At 43.9% G+C, this 25,303-nt stretch overlaps 1 pseudogene; it reads right to left on the bottom strand.

Moving 5' to 3' along the window:
* Positions 1-126: 126 nt before the first annotated feature.
* Positions 127-25,303, bottom strand: LOC136469036 (WAT1-related protein At1g43650-like; annotated as a pseudogene).

The raw sequence follows: 25,303 nt of genomic DNA, 5'->3' as shown, positions 1-25,303 counted from the left end.
ACGCCCTTATAATCATAATCAATTTACTTTTAATGATGTTATCATTGTTCCAGATCCCACGAAGATGTTAAGATTTATTTTGGTTGCCTTCTACTACCCTGAGTGCTCTATGATCCCTCCGGCGCTTCACGGTACTGCATAGCTTGCTTCCGACTGGTCGCCATCCCGCTCCGACTCATGCTCCGTGCTTGATTTGTCAATTTGGTCTTTGCCCTTTCCCCACAACAGCATGTATATAGGCCCAGAATAACAACAGCACCCCCTATATATTATGCTGCATATATATATCAACATTAGTGGATTATTGACGATAAGCTGTCATCAGACTTGTTGAGTTGGATTCCATTATTAATTACGCAGATGATTATACCTTCCTATGTATAGGTTTTCACCGAACATGAAATAGGCCAGCATGGCCGCCATGATGGCCGCTAAGGGATCAAACATGGTAACGAAGACGGGACCTTTCTTCTGGGTGCACCACAGCTGAACGTAGAATGTGAAGCCGCTGCAGGCAATTCCCTGAAACTCGATCAAAACAAAACGACAGTGAATCGAAATGGGAAACCCAAGTCCGGATATGCATGCATGTTACGGGTTGCACTAGCTAAGCACAGTTTGTTTTACTTACCGAGTAGACGACGCACCAGAACTTGAGGCCAAGAAAACCTATCATCCAATCTTGGCACTTGTACTGCTGCATCAACACTGCGAACACGGCTGACTGAATCCCTCCGACCGTGCACATCCATGCCGTTAGCGAACAATGGGCTGGGTACCGCTTGATTGAGGACGCCTGTACGTGCTCGCCAGCATACTTGTGTATATATACATATCATGCATTAATTCGTCTTATATATATATATATATATATATATATATATATATATATATATATATATATATATATATATATATATATATATATATATATTTTTTTTTTTTTTTTTTCTAAAGCTAGCTAGGGATTTAATTTGGGCTGGATCGGAGGATGTTAATTGGCACCTACCTGTAGAATGAACCAGATGGACCAACACCAGCAGCTGGCCAATGCGAGGATTGGTCCTCTCCACCAGCTCTGACGCACGACGCTGCTGCCCGGTATGTGTATGGGCTCGTTATTGCTTCTCCTTTGTACAGAGTCATGGTGGTCGCCCCGGCGAGCTATACCACCGTCCCAGCAATTTTGACCATCCCTCGTAGGCTCTTGGCGTCTACAATCTCCATTCTGAAACCAGGATGATCGAATGAGAATCGTCGTCAAACTGCAAAACTTTATCTCTGATTATATTCGATCAGCTCATCATCGAGATCATCAGTTGTCAAAATTAAATTTTTACAAGGACAGAAAGGGTATGTTGTATCACCGGCGACCTGAGGATGATAGCGATGACAAAAGTTATTGAAGGGACGGTATTCACCATAGAAGTGACAAATGTTGGAGATGTGTACTCTAAGCTCGCGAAGTACAAGTTAGGACCTAAGCTCACCCTGCAAGACAAACAAGCAGCTAGGCGATCTTAATTAATAAACTCACTAAAAAACCATTTCACTTAAGTTTTTTTTTCTTTAAAAAAAGCAACAATAATACACGCGATCTTGTACTCTTCTCATTGATCTTGCCCTTTATTACCCTAGAAGTGACAGTACAAATATCTCCAAGAATAGCATGAATGTCATTTTAGGCCTCAAACCCCTGATAGGAAATAGTACCTCTAAAACGTAGATCAGGGGATAAACTAGACTTAGATGGGGAAGCTTGGTTATGTACCTCGCCCTAAGGCAGTTGCGGCCATAGCGCCACAGTGACATGGCCGCCGGTGGCGTGGCATCGTAGTCGAACACCGTGCGGTGGAGATGCGGTCTAGTGGCGACGGCGAAGACAGTAGGTCTTCCCGTCGCTGGCAGCACCGCTTCCTCTAGATCGGGTTAGGGTTTCTCTGTAGGCGGGTTGCGGCGGCTCAGGTCAACTTTGTATCTCGTGCCCCGGCCCCAACTTCCCTTTTATGGTGCTATGCGATGGGGGCCCACCAACCATGGAGTGGTTGGACGCCCCTGATCAGGACGTTGATCTAAGGGCCCAATTGGCCGTTGGAGATCAAACTAACATTCTCCTCCTTGATCTCACCTTATTCCCTAAACTTAACTTACTTACTTTATCTTATTCCCATTCCATCACAGATCAGTGCATAGAGCGTGCCTCATCATCACGGTCTGTTGTCATTAGATTAAACAGCTACAACGCACCTCTCTATTTTGAAACAGATACTCAACTAGGCCCTTAGTATCCAGAAATCATAGGCTTTCCTATAAACCCATGTCGACTATGTGTTCTCTGAACGCACTGGGTGGTTAGCCTTTGGTAAGTGGATCCACAAGTACTTACTCGGTACTTATGTGCTCAATGCTTTCAAAATGATCCTGGATTTTCTCCTTTACAACATATACCTTAGTGTCAATGTGTTTGGCAGCACACTTGACTTGTTGTCTTAGGAGTTAACATACTTTAAATGGTTATTGTTGTTGCCTACCATTGTTAAATCCGGGTACAAATTTCCTTAACCTCCTTTTGTCTGTTCCTTAAGCCTCATGACAAGCTATACTATGGTATGCATCACTAATGACACCACAACTATTTCTTTAGAGCTTTTCCACAATAATATTCCAACTGCGAGTGTTAGCAACTACTATGGATTTCACTACACATCTCACCAAGACTTAACATTTGTACCCTTAACTACTTGAGAGTACTTGTTCTTTCTTACTCAGCATGAGGCCTATGATACTTTGCAAAATTGCAAGACATTTTCAACTCCATTTCAGTGATCCATATCTAAACTGGACTTCTGCCAAAATATCCCGAAAACGTAAACTACGTCAGGGTAAGTTCTTACTTGTACTTGTACACTCGTCAAGCTTCCAACAGATGAAGCATATGGAACCATGTTCATTTGATCGATCTCATATCGGTTCCTGAAACACTTAAAGTTCTCAAAACTATTACCTTTGACTATAGGAGTAGGCGTATGTTTACTCGCATGCATACTTTACTTTTTTAGAATCTTTTCTAAGTATACATTTGCGATAGTCCTAATACCCCATTTTCTTTTATCTCGGTGAATTTTGATTCCTAGAACCAATGACATTTCACCAAGATCATTCACATTGAAACTTGAGGACAAAACTTCTTCTTCTCCAATGACAGATTAACATCACTACTAAGGAGTAGAATGTCATCTATTCACACGACATGGAAAATGAATTTTCCATTCTTGATCCTCGCATAAACGCTATCGTCCTTCTCATTTTCTTTAAAAACCTAAACTTTCTTATTGTTTTCATCAACTTCAATACTAATGTCTAGAGACATACATTTAACCCACAAATGGATTTCTACAGGCGGCATCCCATATGTTCTTTTCTTCCACTACAAAACCTTTTGGGTTGTGCTACGTAGTCATTTTCACATAAATCCCCGTTGAGGAATGCCGTCTTTATATCCATCTGATGTAACTCTAAATCATAATGTGCCATTAACACCATTATGATTCTAAAAGAATCCTTACATAAGACTGGAGAGAAAACTCTCATTGTAATATATTCATTCTCTTTGCGTAAAGCATATTGCCACAAGTCATGCTTTATATCTTTCTACATTCCCTTTGGAGTCACGTTTTGTCTTGTAGACCCTTTTACAGCCTACTGTTTTGGATCCATTAGGAATTACTTCTAAGTCCCAAATATCATTGGTATTCATCGAATTCATTTCAACTTTATATCTTTCTACATTTCCTTTGGAGTCACATTTCGTCTTGTAGACCCATTAACAGCCTACTGTATTGGCTCCATTAGGAAATTCTTCTAAGTCCCAAACATCTTTGTTATTCATTTCAACTTTCATAGCTTCTAGCCATTTAAACGAGTAAACGCTTCTCATGGCTTCTTCAAATGAGGTGGGATCACCCTTCATTTAAATTTCTTTACTAACATAGACTTCATAGTCATCAGAAAACTGGTTTACTAATTCTTTAAGACCTTTTGGGGCCTTAGCTACTGGCACTTTCATATGGGGTTGTTGTTGCTCTTCATTGCCAAGAGGCAATTGATTCTACAGGCTCCTGTATTATAAGATCATTGTTTACATTCTTCATCTTCTTTGAAAAGCCAACAATAGGTGTTGTATAAGTCATACAACATCAACAGATATTGAGATTCATTGTTTTTTGAATCACTGAAGTGGGCATGCAATCCCGCTTCTCTTCAAGTCCTAGGTCTCTGCATACCTCTACATACCATGCTCCCCTAGATGTTTTCATCTTTTATAAAGATAGTGTATCTTTAAATATCTTATTTTGGGTTTAATCCGTTAAAATCTCATATGGCGCTTTAAGCACCACCTTAACATCTTTGAGACTAACTACGCTATTTTTCTGTCGGAACTTTAAAAGGTCCAGGAATTTAGCTATTTCTCTGCTTAGGGGTATTATTGTTGTAACCGTTGTACTCCTCCAACGGTCTTTATCTCACTCTTAATGAAGAGTATCTTTCTTAATTGATCTTTATCTCACTCTTCATGAAGAGTATTTTTCTTAATTGATCTTAATATTCTCCCCTTCGAAATATGGCTTGAACTTTATTGCCATAATTTCGATAACTATTCAGAAAGCCTGTAAACGAGGAGACACTTATAACTTACATCATTCACATGATTGTGTCATGTAAACAAAGTTATTTCTTGATCCGTTTAGGAGTACACTTTTCTTATGTCACTTCAACAACTCAATGAGGTCTTTTATTAGTTGTACTTTTGCAAGTCACGCTTGCATCTTTTCCTTATCCTTTTGTTAGTATTGACCATGATGATGCATTTCTATTGTGCCATGGTCGATACTAGGATAGCATAAGAGCTATCCAAACTTCTCGCGCCATGCTGGATGGACTAGCATAATTACTATGCCAAAACTTCTCCCCATGCGGGATACATATATACAAAAACTTAGTCATAACGACTAAAACATTCACTTATACTTCATTTTCCAATTAAATCTTTCCGCTGGTTCCAATTTAATCAGAAAATTAGTAAACTAACAAAAACTATCTTGAACTGGCTTGACTCAAGCCTTTTCATTCACATACCCAGCATTGCAGGCCATTGACATGCAGCCGAGTGATCTCGTCGGTTAAAATAAAACATACAATATGCTTCTACATCAATTATATATCACCGTTGGACAAAAAATAGAATTAATACATAAAACTCATAAATTAACTTGAAATCCTTTAACTACTCTTCAAAATTAAATTCTCCCATTAGTTAGAATTTAATTAGAAGATAATCAACATCATTGCAGCGGGAACTTAATAATGAAATACATTCTTTTAGTTTAGGAGCATTTCTTGGTCCTTATCAACTCTCTGAAAAATTCACCATGTTGGTGTAAAAATTTTCAGAGATTTAAACTTCAAACTTAAATTCATTATAATATTGTTATCATCAACGTTGGTCAGAAAATGATAATACCATAATCTTACTTAAACAAAAAACGGACTACTCCTCTAATTAAAATTTTCCATTTTTCCCAATTTAATTAGAGGATCAATATAATCATAATTTACTAAATATTACTGCTCTTTAAATTAAATTCTCCTGTTGGTTCGAATTTAATTGGAAGATAATAAACATTAAACTTTGCAGCGAAAACTTAATTCATGAATTTTACCCATAGGATAAACTCCTCAAAACTAATTTTATTTGAGCCAATAATCAATTTCTAGGAAAAAAATAAATTCACGGGAAAAAGAAAAAGGAAAAAGCTTAATTCTTCACTGCTTATTCGGCCTGACCACGGAGACGGCCTGGCCCAGCTTGCGCGCTCACCTGCGGCTCCCTCCCAGGCCGCAACCTGGGCCTAGGCCAGGAAAGCGGCCTGCCACTCGTGCCCGCCTAGGCCAAAACTCGGCCCGGCGTTTCCTGGCCGTTCATCACGATGGACGGCTCCGCGTCGATCTCGCGCGAGTAAAACCGGCGTCGGTCGGCTCCCTTCGCTAAACCCTAATTTCATTTCCTTTCTCTCTCTCGCGCCACGTAGGCGTCAGCGGTGGCGGCCACAGTGACCATCGGCGCCGGTGAGAAAGACAACCACCGGACCAAGTCCGGCTCCCCTTCCTCCTCTTCCTTTCTCATCCCTTTCCCCTTCTCTTCCTCAGCGCCGCAGTCAGAGACGACCACAACGCGACAGCAGCCCGTGGCGGCAAAGAAAAGGAAGGTAGCGGTGCAGCTGCGGGGCCCCTCGCCGGAGCGCGAGCTCGCCTGAGGGTGAGCTCGCCACCGTCGAGCGGCCTTGTGGTGATGCCCTTGACCCCGAAGCCCAAGGCGTAGGCCGCGCGGTGGCGTGACCACCTGGCCGGGGTGGTTCTTCCCGCACAACATCTAAGCAACGCCGACGGTGGTGACTATGGCAGGTGAGCCCTAGGTAGGCCCCTGTGCCATCCGTCCTTGCTTCTCTCTCTGGGTTAGGTCTTAGGGTTCGACCAAACCCTAACCGGCCAAATCCGAACCCACTGTTCATCTTCTTTCTAAAATCGTTCTTCTTTTCTACCCCAACACGCGATCTACACACTATATGGTCTGGCTCTGGTACCATTGATAGGAAATAGTACCTCTAAAACATAGATCAGGGGATAAACTAGACTTAGATGGGGAAGCTTGGTCATGTACCTCACCCTAAGGCAGTTGCGGCCATAGCGCCGCAGTGACGTGGCCGCCGGTGGCGCGGCGTCATAGTCGAACGTCGTGCGGTGGAGATGCGGTCTAGTGGCGACAGCAAAGGCAGTGGGTCTTCCCATCGTTGGCAGCACCGCTTCCTCTAGATCGGGTTAGGGTTTCTCTGTAGGTGGGTTGCGGCGGCTTAGGTCAACTTCGTACCTCCACTGGTGCAGCAAGGCTTTTTGCTCCCGGTTGGGAAACCCCTTTAGTCCCGGTTTCCCAACCGGGAGCACCAATCTGGGACTAAAGGTACCCTCCTTTAGTCCTGGCTTGATGCCCGGGACTAAAGGGGGACCTTTAGTCCCAGTTGGAAACACCAACCGGGAGTAAAGGAGGCCTCCAGGCCTGGCCAGGGACCGCCACGGGGCAGGACCTTTAGTCCCGGTTGGAAACACCAACCGGGACTAAATGTCCCTCTTTTTTTTCCTTTTTCTGGTTTCTATTTTTGGTTTCTTTTTTCATTTAATGATTAGTTTTGATATTAAAATACATTTTTGAATACGCTGCTAATAGTAATATATATGTGTACTTCGCACGTGTAAGTTTTCGTTCGAACTTTGTACATAAATAACAAACGAATATACGCGTACATGCATATATATATGATGATCATATATATACACACGTTATTTTATGTACATATAATATGTGCATCCATATATATATATCACAAAGGTTTGATATATAAATTGTTTATGTCCTTAGCAATTCACTCCTCCAGATTTGGCATCCATGTTTCGTTCGGGTCATTGTAGAACTCGTCATTGGGGTTGATGACCTGGTCATTTAGAAATCCTGCTATAGTCTCTCGAATTGCTTTAAGTTGGTCAAGTCGTATGACTCTTTCCCTCAACCATTCAGTCTTCAATAAAAGTTAAAGGAAAAAGTATTAATATATATATATATATATGTATATGTATGTGTATTGCTCATGTAATTACTTATACAAATGAGAGCAATAAAAGTTAAAGGAAAAAAGTATTTATATACGTACTTTGAGTACGCCATGATGAACTCGCAAACATAGTATCCACAGTAGTTGTTACCCTGCTCCTGCCTTAGAACCCACTTTTACGACAAAAAAATCAATTAGGGTGAATTGAAATCATCATATGGTGTTAATTGAATATAAATGTGTAGTTATAGTACTTACTTTGTGTGCGATTACACCCAGTGGCGCTTTGCAATGTTTCATTTTTTGTTCCTCAATGAACCTTTTCCAAACTCTGCTCCTAATAAAATAAAAAAAATAATTTAACCTTTAATAATTGTTGAGAGATCGGTGCTATTATATATATATGTTGTTATAGAGAAACTAAATTAATTACCCTTGTATAATATCTATCATGTCTTGATACTCCGTTTGTGGTTTTCTCAACAAGTCTAAGATTTTCAATCTACTATTGACCATATCGATGACCATCAATATCCAGTGATTGCTGCATAAACATATACATACGTATATATATATATATATATATATATATATATATATATATATATATATATATATATATATATATATATATATATATATATATATATATATATATATATATATATGTGTGTGTGTGTGTGTGTGTGTGTGTCTAAGAGAGGTAACTAGCTAGTAAGGAAATATTGATGTCCCATATATATGATCGACATTAATTACTTATAATAACACTCACTTGAAGTTGTAGGGGAAGAGTATCTCCTTCTTGTCGTGTTGGTTCACTAAGAAATTCATGAGATTTCTCTCAGGTTGAGGCTTATAATCCTTCGGGGGGTTAGGGTGTTTGTATACGACATACGGATCAACGAACCCAACATCATTATCCTTTCTCTTTCTAAGTTCTATCATCTCATATCTGCATACATGAAAATTGTGAATATATATTGTGAATATATAATAAAGAAATTGTGAATATAGTAGAAAATAATCACACTTACAGACAATAGCAGCTAATGAGACTTTTGTCGAGAGAGTCCAGGTGGCATAGTTGGTGTAATTCTAGAAGCTCAACATAGATAATGTCATTGCCACGGAAGTAATGGTGGTTTCTAATTCCGACAGAAAGATAGATTTGTCCCGCATCAGACGCCGACATGTACCACCCGTTTAGCAGGTACATTTGCGTACCCAGTTCACCTAATTTCTCTAGGTTGTATAGACTCTGGCCTGGTACAAATTTCTTGTAAGGATTCACTTCTAGAGCAGATGGTCCTTCAGCGAGCACTTCGGCAAGGTTCAAACCAGTGTCCTCATAAAACCGAAGAAACGACTCATAGCCACCTACCTCCGCCACTAAGTTTAAGTTTGAACCATATTCGTTAGGAACGACAAGGGGGGGATTGATTGTTGCGATTGTTGTCCAAGTTGTGCAACACATTTCCCTACTCTCTTCTTTTTTTGCGCCGCCTCATATGACTTGGTGAGAGAGCGGTCATAGTCCGATATCGGTTGTTTCGCGGTGCTCTTAAGAGAATCCCGTTTTTTTTTTGTTCCAACTTCTTTCTTAGCTGATCTAGAGGTAGGAAGAAGTATGATGGCTCCGGGTTCTCCCTCGCTCGTCATGCCTATTTTGCACCTTCAAAGAAATCTGTCACTTCTTTTTGTACTGCATCCTTTAATTCCTGTTCACTTTTCTCATAAGATAGTTTTTGGGGAATAACTGGATGAGTATTTGCTTTCTGCTTCTTTGCCGGCGGGCAGGGCAACGGCTTCGTTTGCGGGGTGGACCTCTTAGGGGCTGGCTTCCTTGGAGGCGGGGGAGGCGTTGGAGACCGCATTGGAGGTAGTGCAGGCTTTGGAGGCGGCAGAGGAGTTGGAGACCTCGGCGGAGGAGTTGTAGACTTCCTTGGAGGCGGCGGAGGAGTTGGAGATGGTGGGGATGCAGCAGTGCCTTCGAAGGCGTCATCATTGCCCTGAGCACTATGATGGTCGGGAGAAGCAACAACTGGACTTTGGTTGGCGGAGGCCCTACTTTGTGAGTACAAAAAATAATGAGATATAAGTAAATGCTTATTATTAGTCATGCCCATAGAAAATTATCAAAAAATTGTTTTGTTAACTTTTGTCCGCACCTAATGTCTGCTGGCGGTGGAGCAGACGCCCTAGGGATAATGATGTAGCGCTTGCACCATAGTATATATGTCTTCTCTGCTTCTCCTAGAGTCTTCTCTCCATCACCTCCAGGAATGTCAAGAGCTAGATCCTCATAACCTTTGCTCACTTTATCCACTGCGACCCTAGCATATCCAGGTTGTATTGGTACCCCATGGATTCTTGGTGTCTTGGTAGGGTCTGGAGGAGTAAAAACACCGATAGCGACCTTGATTGTGTCATTCCCCCTTGGAACATGTAGCTCAATTGATGTCATTAGAGTAGTGACATCATCCACGGGGAAGCGCAGCGCTGCGTCATCTTGCTTTGGCAGCTCAGTGGAAGCGCAGCTACTTTTCAACTGACCAGGGGGGGGGGGGGGCTAATATTAACATTCATTCCTGGCTCTAATGCCTACCTCTAGGCACTCATTGCTATCTGCACTTGCTTTCTAATTTCTTCCTGCATTCTTGTTTCCATTGCTTTTTCTCGCTCCTTTGCTTCAAGCACCATTTCCTCCAACATTGTCAACCGGGCTGCTTGCTCCTCCTTGCTTCTTTGGCGGCTTCGGTAGGTTTCCCTGTCATTAGGGAAACCATGAACCCATGGAGTGTTGCGTCCTAAGCCTCTAGTTCGGCCAGTGTGTTCAGCAGTCCTGATGGCATACGTCAGCTCATCCTTCTCGTTATTGGGCTTGAACACACCAATCTCTTTAGCTTCTATAGCAAAAGCCAATCGGTGTGCTGCTGTTTCGAGTTTTTGCCCACACACTGCCAGACTGGTCTGTGGGTCGAGTCTTCCCCCATGACCAAAAAACCAATTCTTTGAGCGTGGGGGCCACTTGGCTAATTCTGGTTCGATTCCCTTGGCAATAATGTCCGCTTCCATTTTTTGCCACTTTGGAATGGCAGTATCGTAGCCACCTGATCCCATGTCATGGTGGTATACCTTTTTTGCGGCATTCTCTTGGTTCCTTCTCACCCGTGCCTCACCCTCTGCTGATGTCTTGTATTCTACGAAATCATTCCAATAGGGCCTCTGTTTCGAGATCGGGCCCGTAGCAGTATTGAAATTCGGCGTTTCGTTCTTCTTGATGTATGTGTTGTATAGGTGTTTCTTCCAAGTCTAGAATTGTGTGGCCATCTTCTTCATAGCCCATGATCGAACTAGCTCCTTCAATTCATCGTCGTTGATATCATCATAATCATCCGCTTGCAACATGAAATGGGCAAGGATATCATTCCAGAGAAAATTCTTGTCAACATCAGAGACAAAACTAACATCAGGCTCGTTGATCTTTTTCTTCCATTCACGGATACTGATTAGAATTCTGTCCCTTACAAGGTACCCACAGTGTTCCACGAATTTCCTTTTATGTGGACCAAGTGGTTCGCCTATCTCGATGTTGAATTCCGATATTATGTACCGGCCCTCCAGGGGTTTCTTCGGTCCTCGAACATTTTTGCTCTTCGCCGTTGTGGTCGCCGATCCAGAGGGCTACATATAAAAAAATAATAAATAAATATCTTTTGTACACAGAAATATATACAATAGTCACATATAATATATATTTAGTATATATACCTCGCATGTATTTTCTTGCAAAACATTTTCTTGCTCATTTTCAAGAGCTAGGTATTGACTTCCGTCATCAACATCCTGCTCACCAGCATTGGCAATAATATTCATCATTTCTTCCTCCATGTTGTCTCCCGGGGCAGCCATATCTAACAAAATTTAAGTCACATATATCAACAAGTCATATATATACAATAAGTCATATACAAATTTATCTAAGTCACATATATATAAACAAGTCATATATGTAAAAAAGTCATATATGTACAATAAGTCATAAACAAAATAAATCTAAGTCACATATATAAATAAGTCATATAAACAAGTCATATATATAAACAATTCATATATGTAAACAATCATATATGTCAACAAGTCATATATGTAAACAAGTCATATAAACAAGTCATATATATAAACAAGTCATATAAACGACGAATTCGCCCTAGCGAGAACGACGAATTCGCCCTAGCGAGAAGACAATTCGCTCTAGCGAGAACGACATGGCGAATTCATCGTTCTCGCTAGGGTGAATTTGTCATTCTCGCTAGGGTGAATTCGTCATTCTCGCTAGGGCGAATCGTCGTTCTCGCTAGGGCGAATCGTCGTTCTCGCTAGGGTATACAACAACGGGGCGGTGTTGCTCCGCATATACAACAACGGGGCGGCGTTGCTCCGCATATACAACAACGGGGCGACGTTGCTCTGCATACAACACAACGAGGCGGCATTGCTCCGCATACAACACAACGAGGCGGCGTTGCTTCCGCATACAACACAACGAGGCGGCGTTGCTCCGCATACAACACAACGACGCGGTGTTGCTCTGCATACAACACAACGACGGCGTTGCTCCGCATACAACACAATGAGGCGTTCCTCTGCATATATCACATACAAACACATATCAACGTACGTAGGGGTCGGCGGTGATGATCGACGTACGTAGGGGTCGGCGGTGATGGGCGTCTGGAGGTGGTGATGACGAGGCAACGAGGGGAGTGGCCGGCGGCCGAGGCTCCTCCTCCTCCCTTCTCCTTCCTCCTCCATTCTCCTTCTTCCTTCTTCCTTCTCCCTTCTCCTTATCCTCCCTTCTCCTTCTTCCTTCTCCCTTCTCTCCTCCACCTCCCTTCTCTCCTCTACTGCCCTGCTCCTCCTCTCCTCCAATCCGGCGGTTCAGGGGGCAGGGCACCAGTCCAGCGGCGGGGACGGCTGTGGCGGAGCGGGGCTGGGGCGGGGACGGCCGCGGCGGAGCGGGGCCGGCCGTGGCGGAGCGGGACCGGGCCGGGGATGGCTGCGCCGCAGTGGGGCCGGGGCGGGGACGGCCACGGCGGAGCGGGGCCGGGATGGCCACGGTAGAGCGGGATCGGCCGCGGCGGAGCGGGGCAGGGGCGGGGATGGCCGTGGTGGAGCGGGGACGGGCTGGGGTGGTCGAGGGGTGGCGCGTCGGTGAGCGCGCTTAGTCGGGACATGCGACGTCGGGGCGGTGGGGCGCCGGTGCGCGTGCAGGCGCTCGCGAGGTGCGGCGTCGGCAGCGGATCGAACAAGCGGCGGCGGGTCTGTTAGGGCTTGGCTCGGCAGTGGGGAGGAGGAAGAAGAGGGGCCGGGGCGAGCGCAGAGGCTATATAAGGGAGAGGACTTTTAGTCCCGGGCGCCACCACCAGCCGGGACTAAAGGCCCTTTAGTCCCGAGCCCTGTTAACGCCCGGGACTAAAGGTCACACCTTTAGTCCTGGGTGGTGGTGGCGCCCGGGACTAACCTTTAGTCCCGGCTGGTGGTGGCGCCCGGGACTAAAGGTTTTTGGCGGGCAGCCAAACTGCAGTTTCGCTGCCCGCCAATTCATTAGGATTTTAATATATTTCTTTTTACACAAATGATAAAAGGATAGTTAATTGCACAGAAAATTAAATAAAAGACATAAAAATATTTAAAAAAATATAGATTCTATTTTGCTTTATTGCACACAGGAAAATTATGTGACCTAAAGTTTTAATTTTTTTAACAAGTTTTAAAACACAATATAGTGTTTAAATTACTATTTCGATAATGCAAAAATATAGTGTTTAATTAAATTCAGAAAAACTCTTGTGTTTCGACTGGAAATTTGTTTTCACATCATTTGAACGTGACATAATCCCACCATCAAACATAAATTTGTTTTCACATCATTTCAACGTGACATAATCCCAACATCAAACATAAATTTGTTTTCACATCATTTCAACGTGACATAATTCAACATCAAACATAAATTCATAATTATTACATAATATCTCTAATACACACTATTGAACATCAATATATATATATCAAGCTAGCACAGTAATGAACTTCTTCTTGACGTATGTCCCTTGGTTATGATCGTGCCGTAATCATGGAGTGTCCTCATCGTTTAGCTAGATGCTAGGGTCTTTGTTCACTGTGAAGGGTGAAATTCGGTCATCCTTTTCATAATCTTCTGACATGTCTGACTTGTCTTCGATTCCGACGATGTTTCTTTTTTCTGAAAGAACTATGTGGCGCTTTGGCTCATCATTGATTGGGTGGTTGTCGTTTTTCCCTCTCTTCGGTTTTGTAGACATGTCCTTGACATAGAACACCTGAGTCACATCCTTCGCAAGGACAAACGGTTCGCCTTTGTACCTAATATTATTGAGGTCCACTGTTGTCATTCCATACTGGTTGTCAACTGCTACGCCACCTCCAGTCGTCTTTACCCACTGGCACTTGAACAAAGGTACCTTAAAATGAGATGCATAGTCTAGTTCTCATATCTCCTCTATGCGGCCATAGTATGTTTGCTTATTCCCACTAGGGTCGGTGGCATCTGTGCGGACACCACTGTTCTAGTTGGTGCTCCTTTTATCTTGTGCTACTATGTAAAATATATTCCCATTTATCTCGTACCCTTTGTATGTGAGGATATGCCACAATGGCTGCCTAGCCAACAAATACAGCTCCTCATCAATACTCTCATCACCCTGACATTCTTTTCGCAACCAGTCGCTGAAAGTTTCCATGTGCTAACGCGTAATCCATGCTTCAGACTTCCCTGAGAACTCAGATCGGAGGAGGTTCTTGTGTGTCTCGATATATGGATCTACCAAGGAGGAGTTCTGTAGAACTGTGTAGTGTGCTTTATTGAAATAATCATCACACTTACCAATATATGTTTTCTTCCCTAGTGTCCCCTTTCCACTTAGTCTCCCCTCGTGTCGTGATTCAGGAACACCAATCGGGTTAATATCGGGAATGAAGTCAACACAGAACTCAATGACCTCCTCTGTTCCATAGTCCTTAGCGATGCTTCCTTCTGGCCGAGCACGGTTGTGAACATATTTCTTCAGGATTCTCATAAACCTCTCAAAGGGGAACATGTTGTGTAGGAACATAGGACCGAGAATAGTAATCTCCTTGACCAGATGAACTAGGAGGTGTGTCATGATATCAAAGAAGGAAGGAGGGAATACCAACTCAAAGCTGACAAGACATTGAACCACATCATTCTGTAGTTTTGCTAGATCCATTGGATCGATTGCCTTCTGAGAAATTGCATTGAGGAATGCACATAGCTTCACGGTGGCTAGACGTACATTTAGCGGTAGAATTTCTCTTAATGCAACTGGAAGCAATTGAGTCACGAGCACGTGGCAGTCATGGGACTTTAAGTGTCCAAATTTCTTCTCTGGCACATTTATTATACCCTTTATATTTGAGGAGAATCCAGACAGTACCTTAATGCTATCTAGGCATTCAAACAAGCTATCCTTCTCTTCTTTGCTAAGAGTGTAGCTGGTAGGACTTAAGTACTGGCGTCCATCATCTGTCTTCTCTGGATGCAGGTTGTCTCATTCTTTCAAACACCGCAGGTCCTGTCGTGCTTCAATTGTGTCCTTAGGCTTCCCATACACGCCCATGAAGCCTAGCAGGTTCACCCAAAGATTGTTCGTCAGGTGCATCACGTCGATCGCGCTGCGGACCTCTAGGACTTGCTAATAGGGTAGCTCCCAAAATATGGACTTCTTCTTCCACATGGGTGCGTGACCATTGGCGTCCTTCAAAACAGGTTGGCTGCCAGGTCCCTTTCCAAATATTACTTTCACATCATTGACCATATCGAGGACGTCCTCACTAGTTCAGTTGCGAGGCTTGGTCTGGTGCTCTGTCTTACCTTTAAAATGCTTGCCTTTCTTTCTTACGGGGTGATTTGCAGGAAGAAATCATCGATGCCCAAGGTACACGACCTTGCAACACTTTTTCAAGAATATACCTTTCATGTCACCGAAACAGTGCGTGCATGCATTATATCCCTTGTTTGATTGTCCTGAAAGATTACTTAGAGCTGGCCAATCATTGATTGTTACGAACAACAATGCTCGCAGGTCAAAGTGCTCCTGCTTGTGCTCATCCCACACGCGTACACCTAGCTTGTTCCACAAAAGTAGAAGTTCTTCAACTAGTGGCCTCAGGTACACATCGATGTCGTTGCCAGGTTGCTTTGGGCCTTGGATGAGCACCGGCATCATAATAAACTTACGCTTCATGCATAACCAGGGAGGAAGGTTGTAGATACATAGAGTATAAGCCAAGTGCTGTGACTACTGCTCTGCTCCCCGAAATGATTCATACCATCCGTACTTAAAGCAAACCTTAAGTTTCTTGCGTCACTTGCAAACTCGGGGAATTCTCTATCGATTGTTCTCCACTGGGACCCATCAGCAGGGTGTCTCAACATATTGTCTACCTTACGGTCTTCTTTGTGCCATCGCAACAACTTTGCATGGTCTCTGTTTCTAAAAAGACGTTTTAAGCGTGGTATTATAGGAGCATACCACATAACCTTGGCAGGGATTTTCTTCTTGGGACGTTCGCCCTCAACATCACCAGGGCTATCTTGCCTGATCTTATACCGCGACACGTGACATACAAGGCATGCATCCAACTTCTCGTACTCTGTGCCACGGTAGAGGATGCAGTCATTAGGACATGCATGTATCTTCTGGATTTCTAATCCTAAAGGGCAGACTACCTGTTTTGCTTCGTACGTAGTGCTGGGCAATTCGTTATCCTTCGGAAGCATCTTCTTTTGGATTTTTAGTAACTCCGCGAATCCCTTGTCACATACACCATTCTTTGCCTTCCATTGCAGCAATTCCAATGTGGTACCTAATTTTTTCTGCCCCGCATCACAAGTTGGGTATAGCAATTTCTTGTGATCCTCTAGTATGCGGTCGAACTTGATCTTCTCCTTTTCACTTTCGCATTCTCTTTGTGCATCACGAATGGCCTGACCAAGATCGTCAGCGGGCTCCTCTACCCCTACCTCTTCTTCAGCGGGCTTCTCCTCTGCCCCCACCTCTTCTTCAGCGGGCTTCTCCTTTGCCCCTACCTCCTCTTCAGCTTCCCCCATTGCAGTATCATTGAAGGCACCATATTCAGCAAAAATGTCATCATCGCCCCATTGTTCTTCTTCACCTTCTTCCATTACAACTCCGGTTTCTCCGTGCTTCGTCCAATAAATATAGTTTGGCATGAAACCCGACTTGAACAAGTGTGAATGAAGAGTCTTTGAGTTAGCATATTCCATCGTATTCTTACATACGACACATGGGCAGCACATGAAACCATCGTGTTCGTTTGCCTCGGCCGCACGTAACAAAGAATGCACGCCGTCTATGAACTCTTGGGAGCGACGATCAGCATTGTACATCCAATGCCGACTCATCTGCATTACATGACATAAATACCGTATTAAAACCTAGAACATAATTAGTTAATTATACAACATGCATACCACCACAAAAGCTATAAATTTAAGAAAGCCTCGCTACAATGTAGACAATCCCAACTACCACTAAAAACACTAAAGCTAAAATGCACTTCAGTAGCACAAGGATTTCGCGACCAATCCTAACTAAAACAGATAGATCCCCCATTTGTTCAACATCTTTGGGCTTCTTCGGCTGGATCACTGCCTCATTAGCCGCCATATCTGCCTGTTGTGCAAGATATTTTTGCATGAGTTCAACATACTCTTCCTCCTAGTAGAAGCCTGAACATCCAGTGCCATCCCACTAAAATTAAAACAGAAAATTAGAACTTTAATCACAACCATCATGAAAATAGGTATAAACTAACCATAGTCATTAAATATGATAAAATAACTCACATTGCGATCTGGACACTTGTAGAAAATGCGACCCTTGTTGGGACCCTCCTTCTTCACTCGGTACTCCATCACAATCTTCGTCTCATCACAACACTTGCCGCATGCAATGAGTGGGAGGCCCGGCCTAAGTCGCTTTGGAAACCCATGAGAGGCCGAGGACCCGGAAGCAGTTGCCATCTACTCTCTATACTCATTTTTTAATACACTATAAATTTCTCATTTTATAAACAAATAAAATTAAAAAACTCTAAAATTCTCTATATCTCTAAACAATGAAGTGTGCTATGCATGCTACAAATGAACGGTGAATACTAGTTTTTAATAGCTACTTTAACCTTCCTTCATGTAAATATGCAAGCTTGAAGTGATTTTGAGCTTGTAAGGAAAATGGACCCAAAGCCCATTTACTTTGGATTTTGGTGTTTGATGACCAACACAACCAAATTGGACTAATGAATTTGCAAGTGTTTGTTTTGTAGTACCAACAGGGTGCAAGACATGACTTGGACGAAGGCGACGTGATGATCCGATGATCAACACCTTAAGAAAGACCTTAGGAGCACAAGAAAAGACCCAAGATATCAAGCAAAGTCCAAGCATGAAGATAGGAACCAAGCCGTACGCAAGATCGCGAAGAAACGAGCTTGCAGAGGCGATCGGACGCTGGACCAGACGCTGGAAGCGCGACTGGACGCTGGACCGGTGGCTCGGCAGACAGGCGACCGAACGTGAGGACCGGACGCTGGCGGCAACCGATCGGACGCAGAAACGCAGCGTCCGATCGAGTACAAAGAGCTTCCAGGCGCGCGAAACTACGACCGGACGCGTCTGGTGGCAGGCGACCGGATGCTGGAAGTGTCCGATCGGTGGTTCGCGGCTGCAATGGTTGGGACGACCGGACGCGTCCGGTCAGGACGATTCAGCGTCCGGTCAGCAGCAGATTTGCGGGAGTTCGACCCCAACGGCTACTTTCTCAGTGGGGCTTATAAATACAACCCCCAACCGGCCATTTGAGCAGTGTGGAGCTGAGGAAACATACCAAGGGAGTTGATACACCATTTTAGTGATCTCCACATGCATAGTGCTTAGTGTTTTATTAGGTGATTAGCATAAGTGCTTTGCGAAGTGCTTAGGTTGATTAGACCACCGCTTATGCGCTTGCTCTAGGTGTTTGCCTAGTGTTTAGTGAGGTTTGCATACCTCTTGCCACCCCGTGCTTGCGAGCACAAGTGTTGTACATCGGAGGGGCTTGAAGTCTTGCGAGATCACACCAACCGCGTTTGTGGTGTGGCCGCCACCGTGTACCGGAGGGAACAAGGCCCACGGCATTTTCGGCCGAAAGCTTGATAGTGAAGACGGCGGGGAGCATCCGGGAGAGGCTTGCCGAGAGGCACATCGGAGACCCACTTGCGCGTGGGGAAGGCCCGAGGCTATCCACGGAGTTACCCGACCGGGAGCTTGGCCCTTGCGAGGGATTCCTTGCGAGGGGCTCCAACGAGGACTAGGGGGAAGCTTGCGCGCTTCTCGATACCTCGGTAAAAATACCGGAGTCGTCGACGGGAGTTTGCATATCTCTACCTTGCTCTTTAGCTTCCGCATTTACATTGATTACTTTACTACGTTTGCGGTAGAGATAGCAACACTCTAGCCAAACCAATAGTTGCACATTTAGATAGTTTATCTATTGCATATGTTTTGCTTGGGTTAGAAAAAGAGGCCATAGTTTGGAGTTAGAATTTTAAGTTGCCTAATTCACCCCCCCTCCCCTCTTAGGCGTCACGGTCCCTTTAATTGGTATCAGAGCCGGTTGGCTCTTATTTGGACCCTTGGCTTAATCGCCGTTGAGCCAACGCTATTGTAGAGTGGTTGGGATGGATACCGCTAGGCCTCCACAATTTGATGGCACTAACTTCCTCTACTATAAGGCTAGAATGGCTTGCCACCTTGAGGCGGTTGATTTAGGTGTATGGAGAGTCACTCGTGATGGGATGAAACTCATTAAGAATCCCGAAAAGCCCACAAAGAGTGACGAAAAAGAAATGCATTTTAATGCTAGAGCTAAGAATTGCTTATTTGAATCATTTAGCATGGATGTGTTTAACCAAGTGTTCACATTAAATACGGCACATGAAATTTGGTTAAAACTCCAAGAGCTCCTATGATGGCACAAGTAATGTCCGTGAGCAAAAATATTGTCTAGCTAAGCAAAATTATGATTCCTTTGCTATGAATGATGATGAGCTTGTTCTTGATATGTATTCTCGATTGAATCTAATTATCAATGAGCTCCATTCAATAGGATTATTAAAGCTAGATGATGCGGACATCGTGAGGAAGATCATCTCCATTCTACCACAAAAGAAATATGCAAGCATCATCACCATCCTTCACAACATGGAGAACTTGAGCACCATGACCCCGGGCATTGTCATTGGCAAGCTAGTGGCATTTGAAATGTCATGTAAGATGGGTCAAGGAGAAGCATCTTCATCAAGCAAAGGCAAAGCTCTCGCTTGTAGTGAGAAAGAAAAAGATGAAGGGCAAGAAAGTTGAGTCAAGCTCAAGCTCAAGCTCCTCAAGTGAAGAAGAAGAAGATGAGGATGAGGATGATGATGATGATGAACAAGAATCAAGTGATGATGATCAATCTTCCTCCTCCACCTCCGACCTTGATGAAGAATCAATCAAATTAATCAACAAGGTGGAGAAGATGATCCAAAGGCTCAATGTCAAGGGTGTGCCCATCCAAATTCAAGATCTCATTTTCACCAATCAAAGAAATGAGCAAAGAAAGAGAGGATGCTACGGATGCGGCGAGATGGGGCACTTTGTGGAAGTTTGTCCAAACAAGCCCACACCCAAGGCAAAGAAGAAGGCGTGCAAGAACAAAGCCCTCACTAACAATAAGGTCATGGGATGATTCTTCAAGTGAAGAAGAAAACCATCACAAGAGGCGAGGTCACAAGCACTCATCATCAAGCTCTTCTCGTGTGTGCCTTATGGCACGAGGTAACGAAAGCTCATCCTCTAGTGAGAGTGATAGTGATGATGATTTGCCTTCTTACAATACAATTGTGCAACAAAATCTTAAATATGCTAAAGTTTGCACTAGTCAACAAAAGAAGCTCAAAAATTTAAAAGAAGAGCTAGGTAGTTCACAAGAAGCATACAAGAATTTGCTTGAACAATATGAAAACTTTACAAATCTCAATGTTGAACTATCTACTAAAATTGAGCAACTTGAGGCTAGTGCAACACAAGTGCATGCACAATTAATGATAAGCAACTTGAAAAGAAAAATGAAAAATTAAAAGAAAAGTTAGCTAGCTCACAAAATGATTATCAAAGTTTGCTTGCTAAAATGGAAATCATGTGCAAACATTGTGATGAGCTAACAAATAAAGTTGCTAATCTTGAGGCCGTCAAAAATACCCCCACCAAGGCATCTAAAAGAAATGACATAATTAAAAAGGATGCATCTACCTCTTGTAATGATTTATGTTTAGACTCACCTTTGTGCAACCAAGCTTGTGTTGAGAAAGTGATTGTAGATACATGCACACAAGAGGTTGCAAAAGAGAATGAGCAACTCAAGCAAGAAGTAGCTCGCCTCACCAAGGACTTGACTCAAGTGAAAGGCAAGGCGAAGCAAACCCAACTTCATCAAGATAACACCATCAAGGGAGTGAAGAAGCTTGATGAAGGACAAACCGTGGTTTGCTACGTGTGCCACAAAGAAGGCCACAAGTCCTATGAGTGCAAGGTGAAGAATGGGGGAGGAGCAAAGAAGAAGGAGAAAAAGCAAACAAGCAAGCTCTCCAACACCTACACCAACAAGGTGGACAAGAAGGCCTCCACACCTTATCTCTTGAAGAAGAAGAAAAATGACAAGGTGGTGGCCATCAAGGTGAACAAGCAAGCAAACAATGGGGTCAAACGCTTTTGGGTGCCAAAGGAAATCATTTCAACATGAAGAGCACCAAGAAGGTTTGGATCCCGAAAGGGAAGTGAGAAGTCCGTCGGACATCAGGGAATTTGGAGACTTGGCAAAGTTATGGGTGCATTTCATGGGGTGCATCATGATGGACAAAGTCATTGCCAAGTAGGTTAGTGAATACTATGGACCCAAATTCCCCTTCCCATGTTAGGTAACTAGATGTCATTACTTTCAATTAGCATTTGTTTCAATTGGTATTGTCTTTCAATTGGTATACTCTTAAAGCATCTAGTTATCTTATATGCCTAATGTTTGCATTTACAATGCTTAAATATTTTGTCATGCATTCAATAGGTATATCATATGGTAGGCTTGCTCAGTTTCATTATCAACCCTTGGAGCAAACCTACATGGTTTAAAATTGTTTAGGAGCACGGCACATAGCTTGTTTTACAATTAACTATCTAATATGTGCCAAAGTCCAAAGTGTAGATAATCTCTCCCAAATATCATCTTTCAAGTGGTATTTTGATACTTAAATCAATGTGCACAAATTTTACAAGTATTCAACACTTGTGTGCACAAATTTAGGGGGAGCTTAATCTACAACTTGGATGCTTTGAGACTAACACTTTTTCAAATGGTATCAATTTTTCAAACCGATGTGTAGTAGTCTCATTGTAAGGAAATTGGAGTCCCCGGAGTTAAGCATCATTCTTTAATTGGCATCATCATGTTGTTTTCATTCCATATTTATATGCTTTCTCCATGCATTATATAGACTTAAACTCTCTTGTGCAATAAATTGCTATTTATGCATATGCTTTGCTTTCTACCATATGTATGCATACATTTAAGGGGAGCTTAGTCTATATAATGTGAGAGTCAAATTTTGTGATCCATTTCATTCTATACACAAAGGATCACGAAATTTGACCCTCCCTTGTGCTACTAATGTCTTCCTTTTCGGTGTTTGATGCCAAAGGGGGAGAATTTGAAGGACCAAAGGCAAGCATCAAGTTGATGTCTACAAGTGGTAATGGTCCAAGAAAGGGAGGAAAGTGGATTATGGATTAGACTAAGTAATGGTAAAATCTGTAGGAATCCATAATGACACATAGGGACTTTTGCAAGGGCAAGATGGTTTTCGATTGGTATCTAAGTAGGATTTTCTAGCATCATATAACCTTGCCCTTTGCATTGCATCCTAGCAAGTAGGTAGTTTTTAAATTTCAAAATCTCTATCATTTGCTTGCTTTGGTCGTGTTGTCATCAATCACCAAAAAGGGGGAGATTGTAAGGAAAATGGACCCTAAGCCCATTTACTTTGGATTTTGGTGTTTGATGACCAACACAACCAAATTGGACTAATGAATTTGCAAGTGTTTGTTTTGTAGTCCAACAGGGTGCAAGACATGACTTGGACGAAGGCGATGTGATGATCCGATGATCAACACCTTAAGAAAGACCTTAGGAGCACAAGAAAAGACCCAAGATATCAAGCAAAGTCCAAGCATGAAGATAGGAACCAAGCCGTACGCAAGATCGCGAAGAAACGAGCTCGCAGAGGCAACCGGACGCTGGACCGGACGCTGGAAGCGCGACCGGACGCTGGACCTGGTGGCTCGGCAGACAGGCGACCGGACGCGAGGACCGGACGCTGGCGGCAACCGACCAGACGTAAAAACGCAGCGTCCGATCGAGTATAGAGAGGTTCCAGGCGTGCGAAACTATGACCGGACGCGTCCGATGGCAGGCGACCGGACGCTGGAAGCGTCCGATCGGTGGTTCGCGGCTGCAACAGTCGGGACGACCGGACGTGTCCGGTTAGGATGATTCAGCGTCCGGTCAGTAGTAGATTTGCGGGAGTTCGACCCCAACGGCTACTTTCTCAGTGGGGCTTATAAATACAACCCCCAACCGGCCATTTGAGCAGTGTGGAGCTGAGGAAACATACCAAGGGAGTTGATACACCATTTTAGTGATCTCCACATACATAGTGCTTAGTGTTTTATTAGGTGATTAGCATAAGTGCTTTGCGAAGTGCTTAGGTTGATTAGACCACCGCTTATGCGCTTGCTCTAGGTGTTTGCCTAGTGTTTAGTGAGGTTTGCATACCTCTTGACACCCCGTGCTTGCCAGCACAAGTGTTGTACATCGGAGGGGCTTGAAGTCTTGCGAGATCACACCAACCGCGTTTGTGGTGTGGCCGCCACCGTGTACCGGAGGGAACAAGGCCCGCGGCGTTTCGGCCGGAAGCTTGATAGTGAAGACGGCGGGGAGCATCCGGGAGAGGCTTGCCGAGAGGCACATCGGAGACCCACTTGCGTGTGGGGAAGGCCCGAGGCTATCCACGGAGTTACCCGACCGGGAGCTTGGCCCTTGCGAGGGATTCCTTGCAAGGGGCTCCAACGAGGACTAGGGGGAAGCTTGCGCGCTTCTCGATACCTCGGTAAAAATACCGGAGTCGTCGACGGGAGTTTGTATATCTCTACCTTGCTCTTTAGCTTCCGCATTTACATTGATTAGTTTACTACGTTTGCGGTAGAGATAGCAACACTCTAGCCAAACCAATAGTTGCACATTTAGATAGTTTATCTATTGCATAGGTTTTGCTTGGGTTAGAAAAAGAGGCCATAGTTTGGAGTTAGAATTTTAAGTTGCCTAATTCACCCCCCCCCCCCCCCCCCCCGCTTAGGCGTCACGGTCCCTTCAGAGCTCAAATTGCTTACAAATGAAAAAAACCACAATAAAGAACCATATATATATATATAGTGAATAAAATGAGATAAGACAATGGTGAAACATTAGAGTATGAAGTTGGTAACCTTTAGAACCGAAGAATCGACGGAGGAATCGAAGAAATCGATGGAGGAATCGAAGAATGGATGGAGAAAGAGCAAGAACACTGCTTAAATTTGAACTGAAGCTCTCGGGCGGGCTCGGGGAGGAAGAAGACGGCCAGCAGGATTTATAGGGGGGACCTTTAGTCCCGGTTGGTGGATCCAACCAGGACTAAAGGTCACTTTCTAGTCCCGGGCCACGCCACTAGCCGGGACAAATGCTTTACTCCCGGTTGGAGCCACCAACCGGGAGTAAAGGTCGATCTTTAGTCCCGATTGGTGGCTCCAACCGGGACTAAAGGTCCCCTGCCACAACGGTCTGGCGCAGGAGCCGTTGGGCAGAGCCATCAACCGGGACTGAAGGTCTCTCTAATTCCGGACGCAATATTTTCCGGGACTAGAGCTTGGTTTGGCCCTTGGATCAAAGGTCTGTTCTCTACTGGTGCTCGTGCCCCGGCCCTAACTTTTCTTTTTTTGGTGCTATGCGACGGGAGGCCACCAACCATAGAGTGGTTGGATGCCCCCGTTCAGGACGTTGATCCAAGGGTGAAGATCAAACTAACACCCCCTGCACGTACAAACAACAACAACAACAACATCAACAAACCGACAAAGGAGGTGTATATACACACGGGAGACAAAGAATATATAATGAGAGAACAACTGCGCGATCGTTACTTTAACTTGAAGAAATGAACGATCGATCTTACTTCTCAAAGTAGTAGGCAAAAGGCTAGATGAGAAGAGCAACGAGAAGATGTCTGTACGTCACATAGACGTACGAGTTGAGCTCCATGTCCATGGCGGCCTCGGTGATAAAGGACATGAGCGCGAAGCACAACTGCGCCAGTATCATCACCAGGTGCGGCACGTACCTAGTACTACTCCGCACTACCCCTCCCGTCCCATGAACCCTACGAGCCAT

The sequence above is a fragment of the Miscanthus floridulus genome, chromosome 1, assembly GCF_019320115.1.
Source record: "Miscanthus floridulus cultivar M001 chromosome 1, ASM1932011v1, whole genome shotgun sequence".
NCBI lineage: Eukaryota > Viridiplantae > Streptophyta > Magnoliopsida > Poales > Poaceae > Miscanthus > Miscanthus floridulus.
The sequence above is the reverse complement of the archived record's forward strand: the minus strand, read 5'-3'. Positions and strand labels throughout refer to the sequence as shown.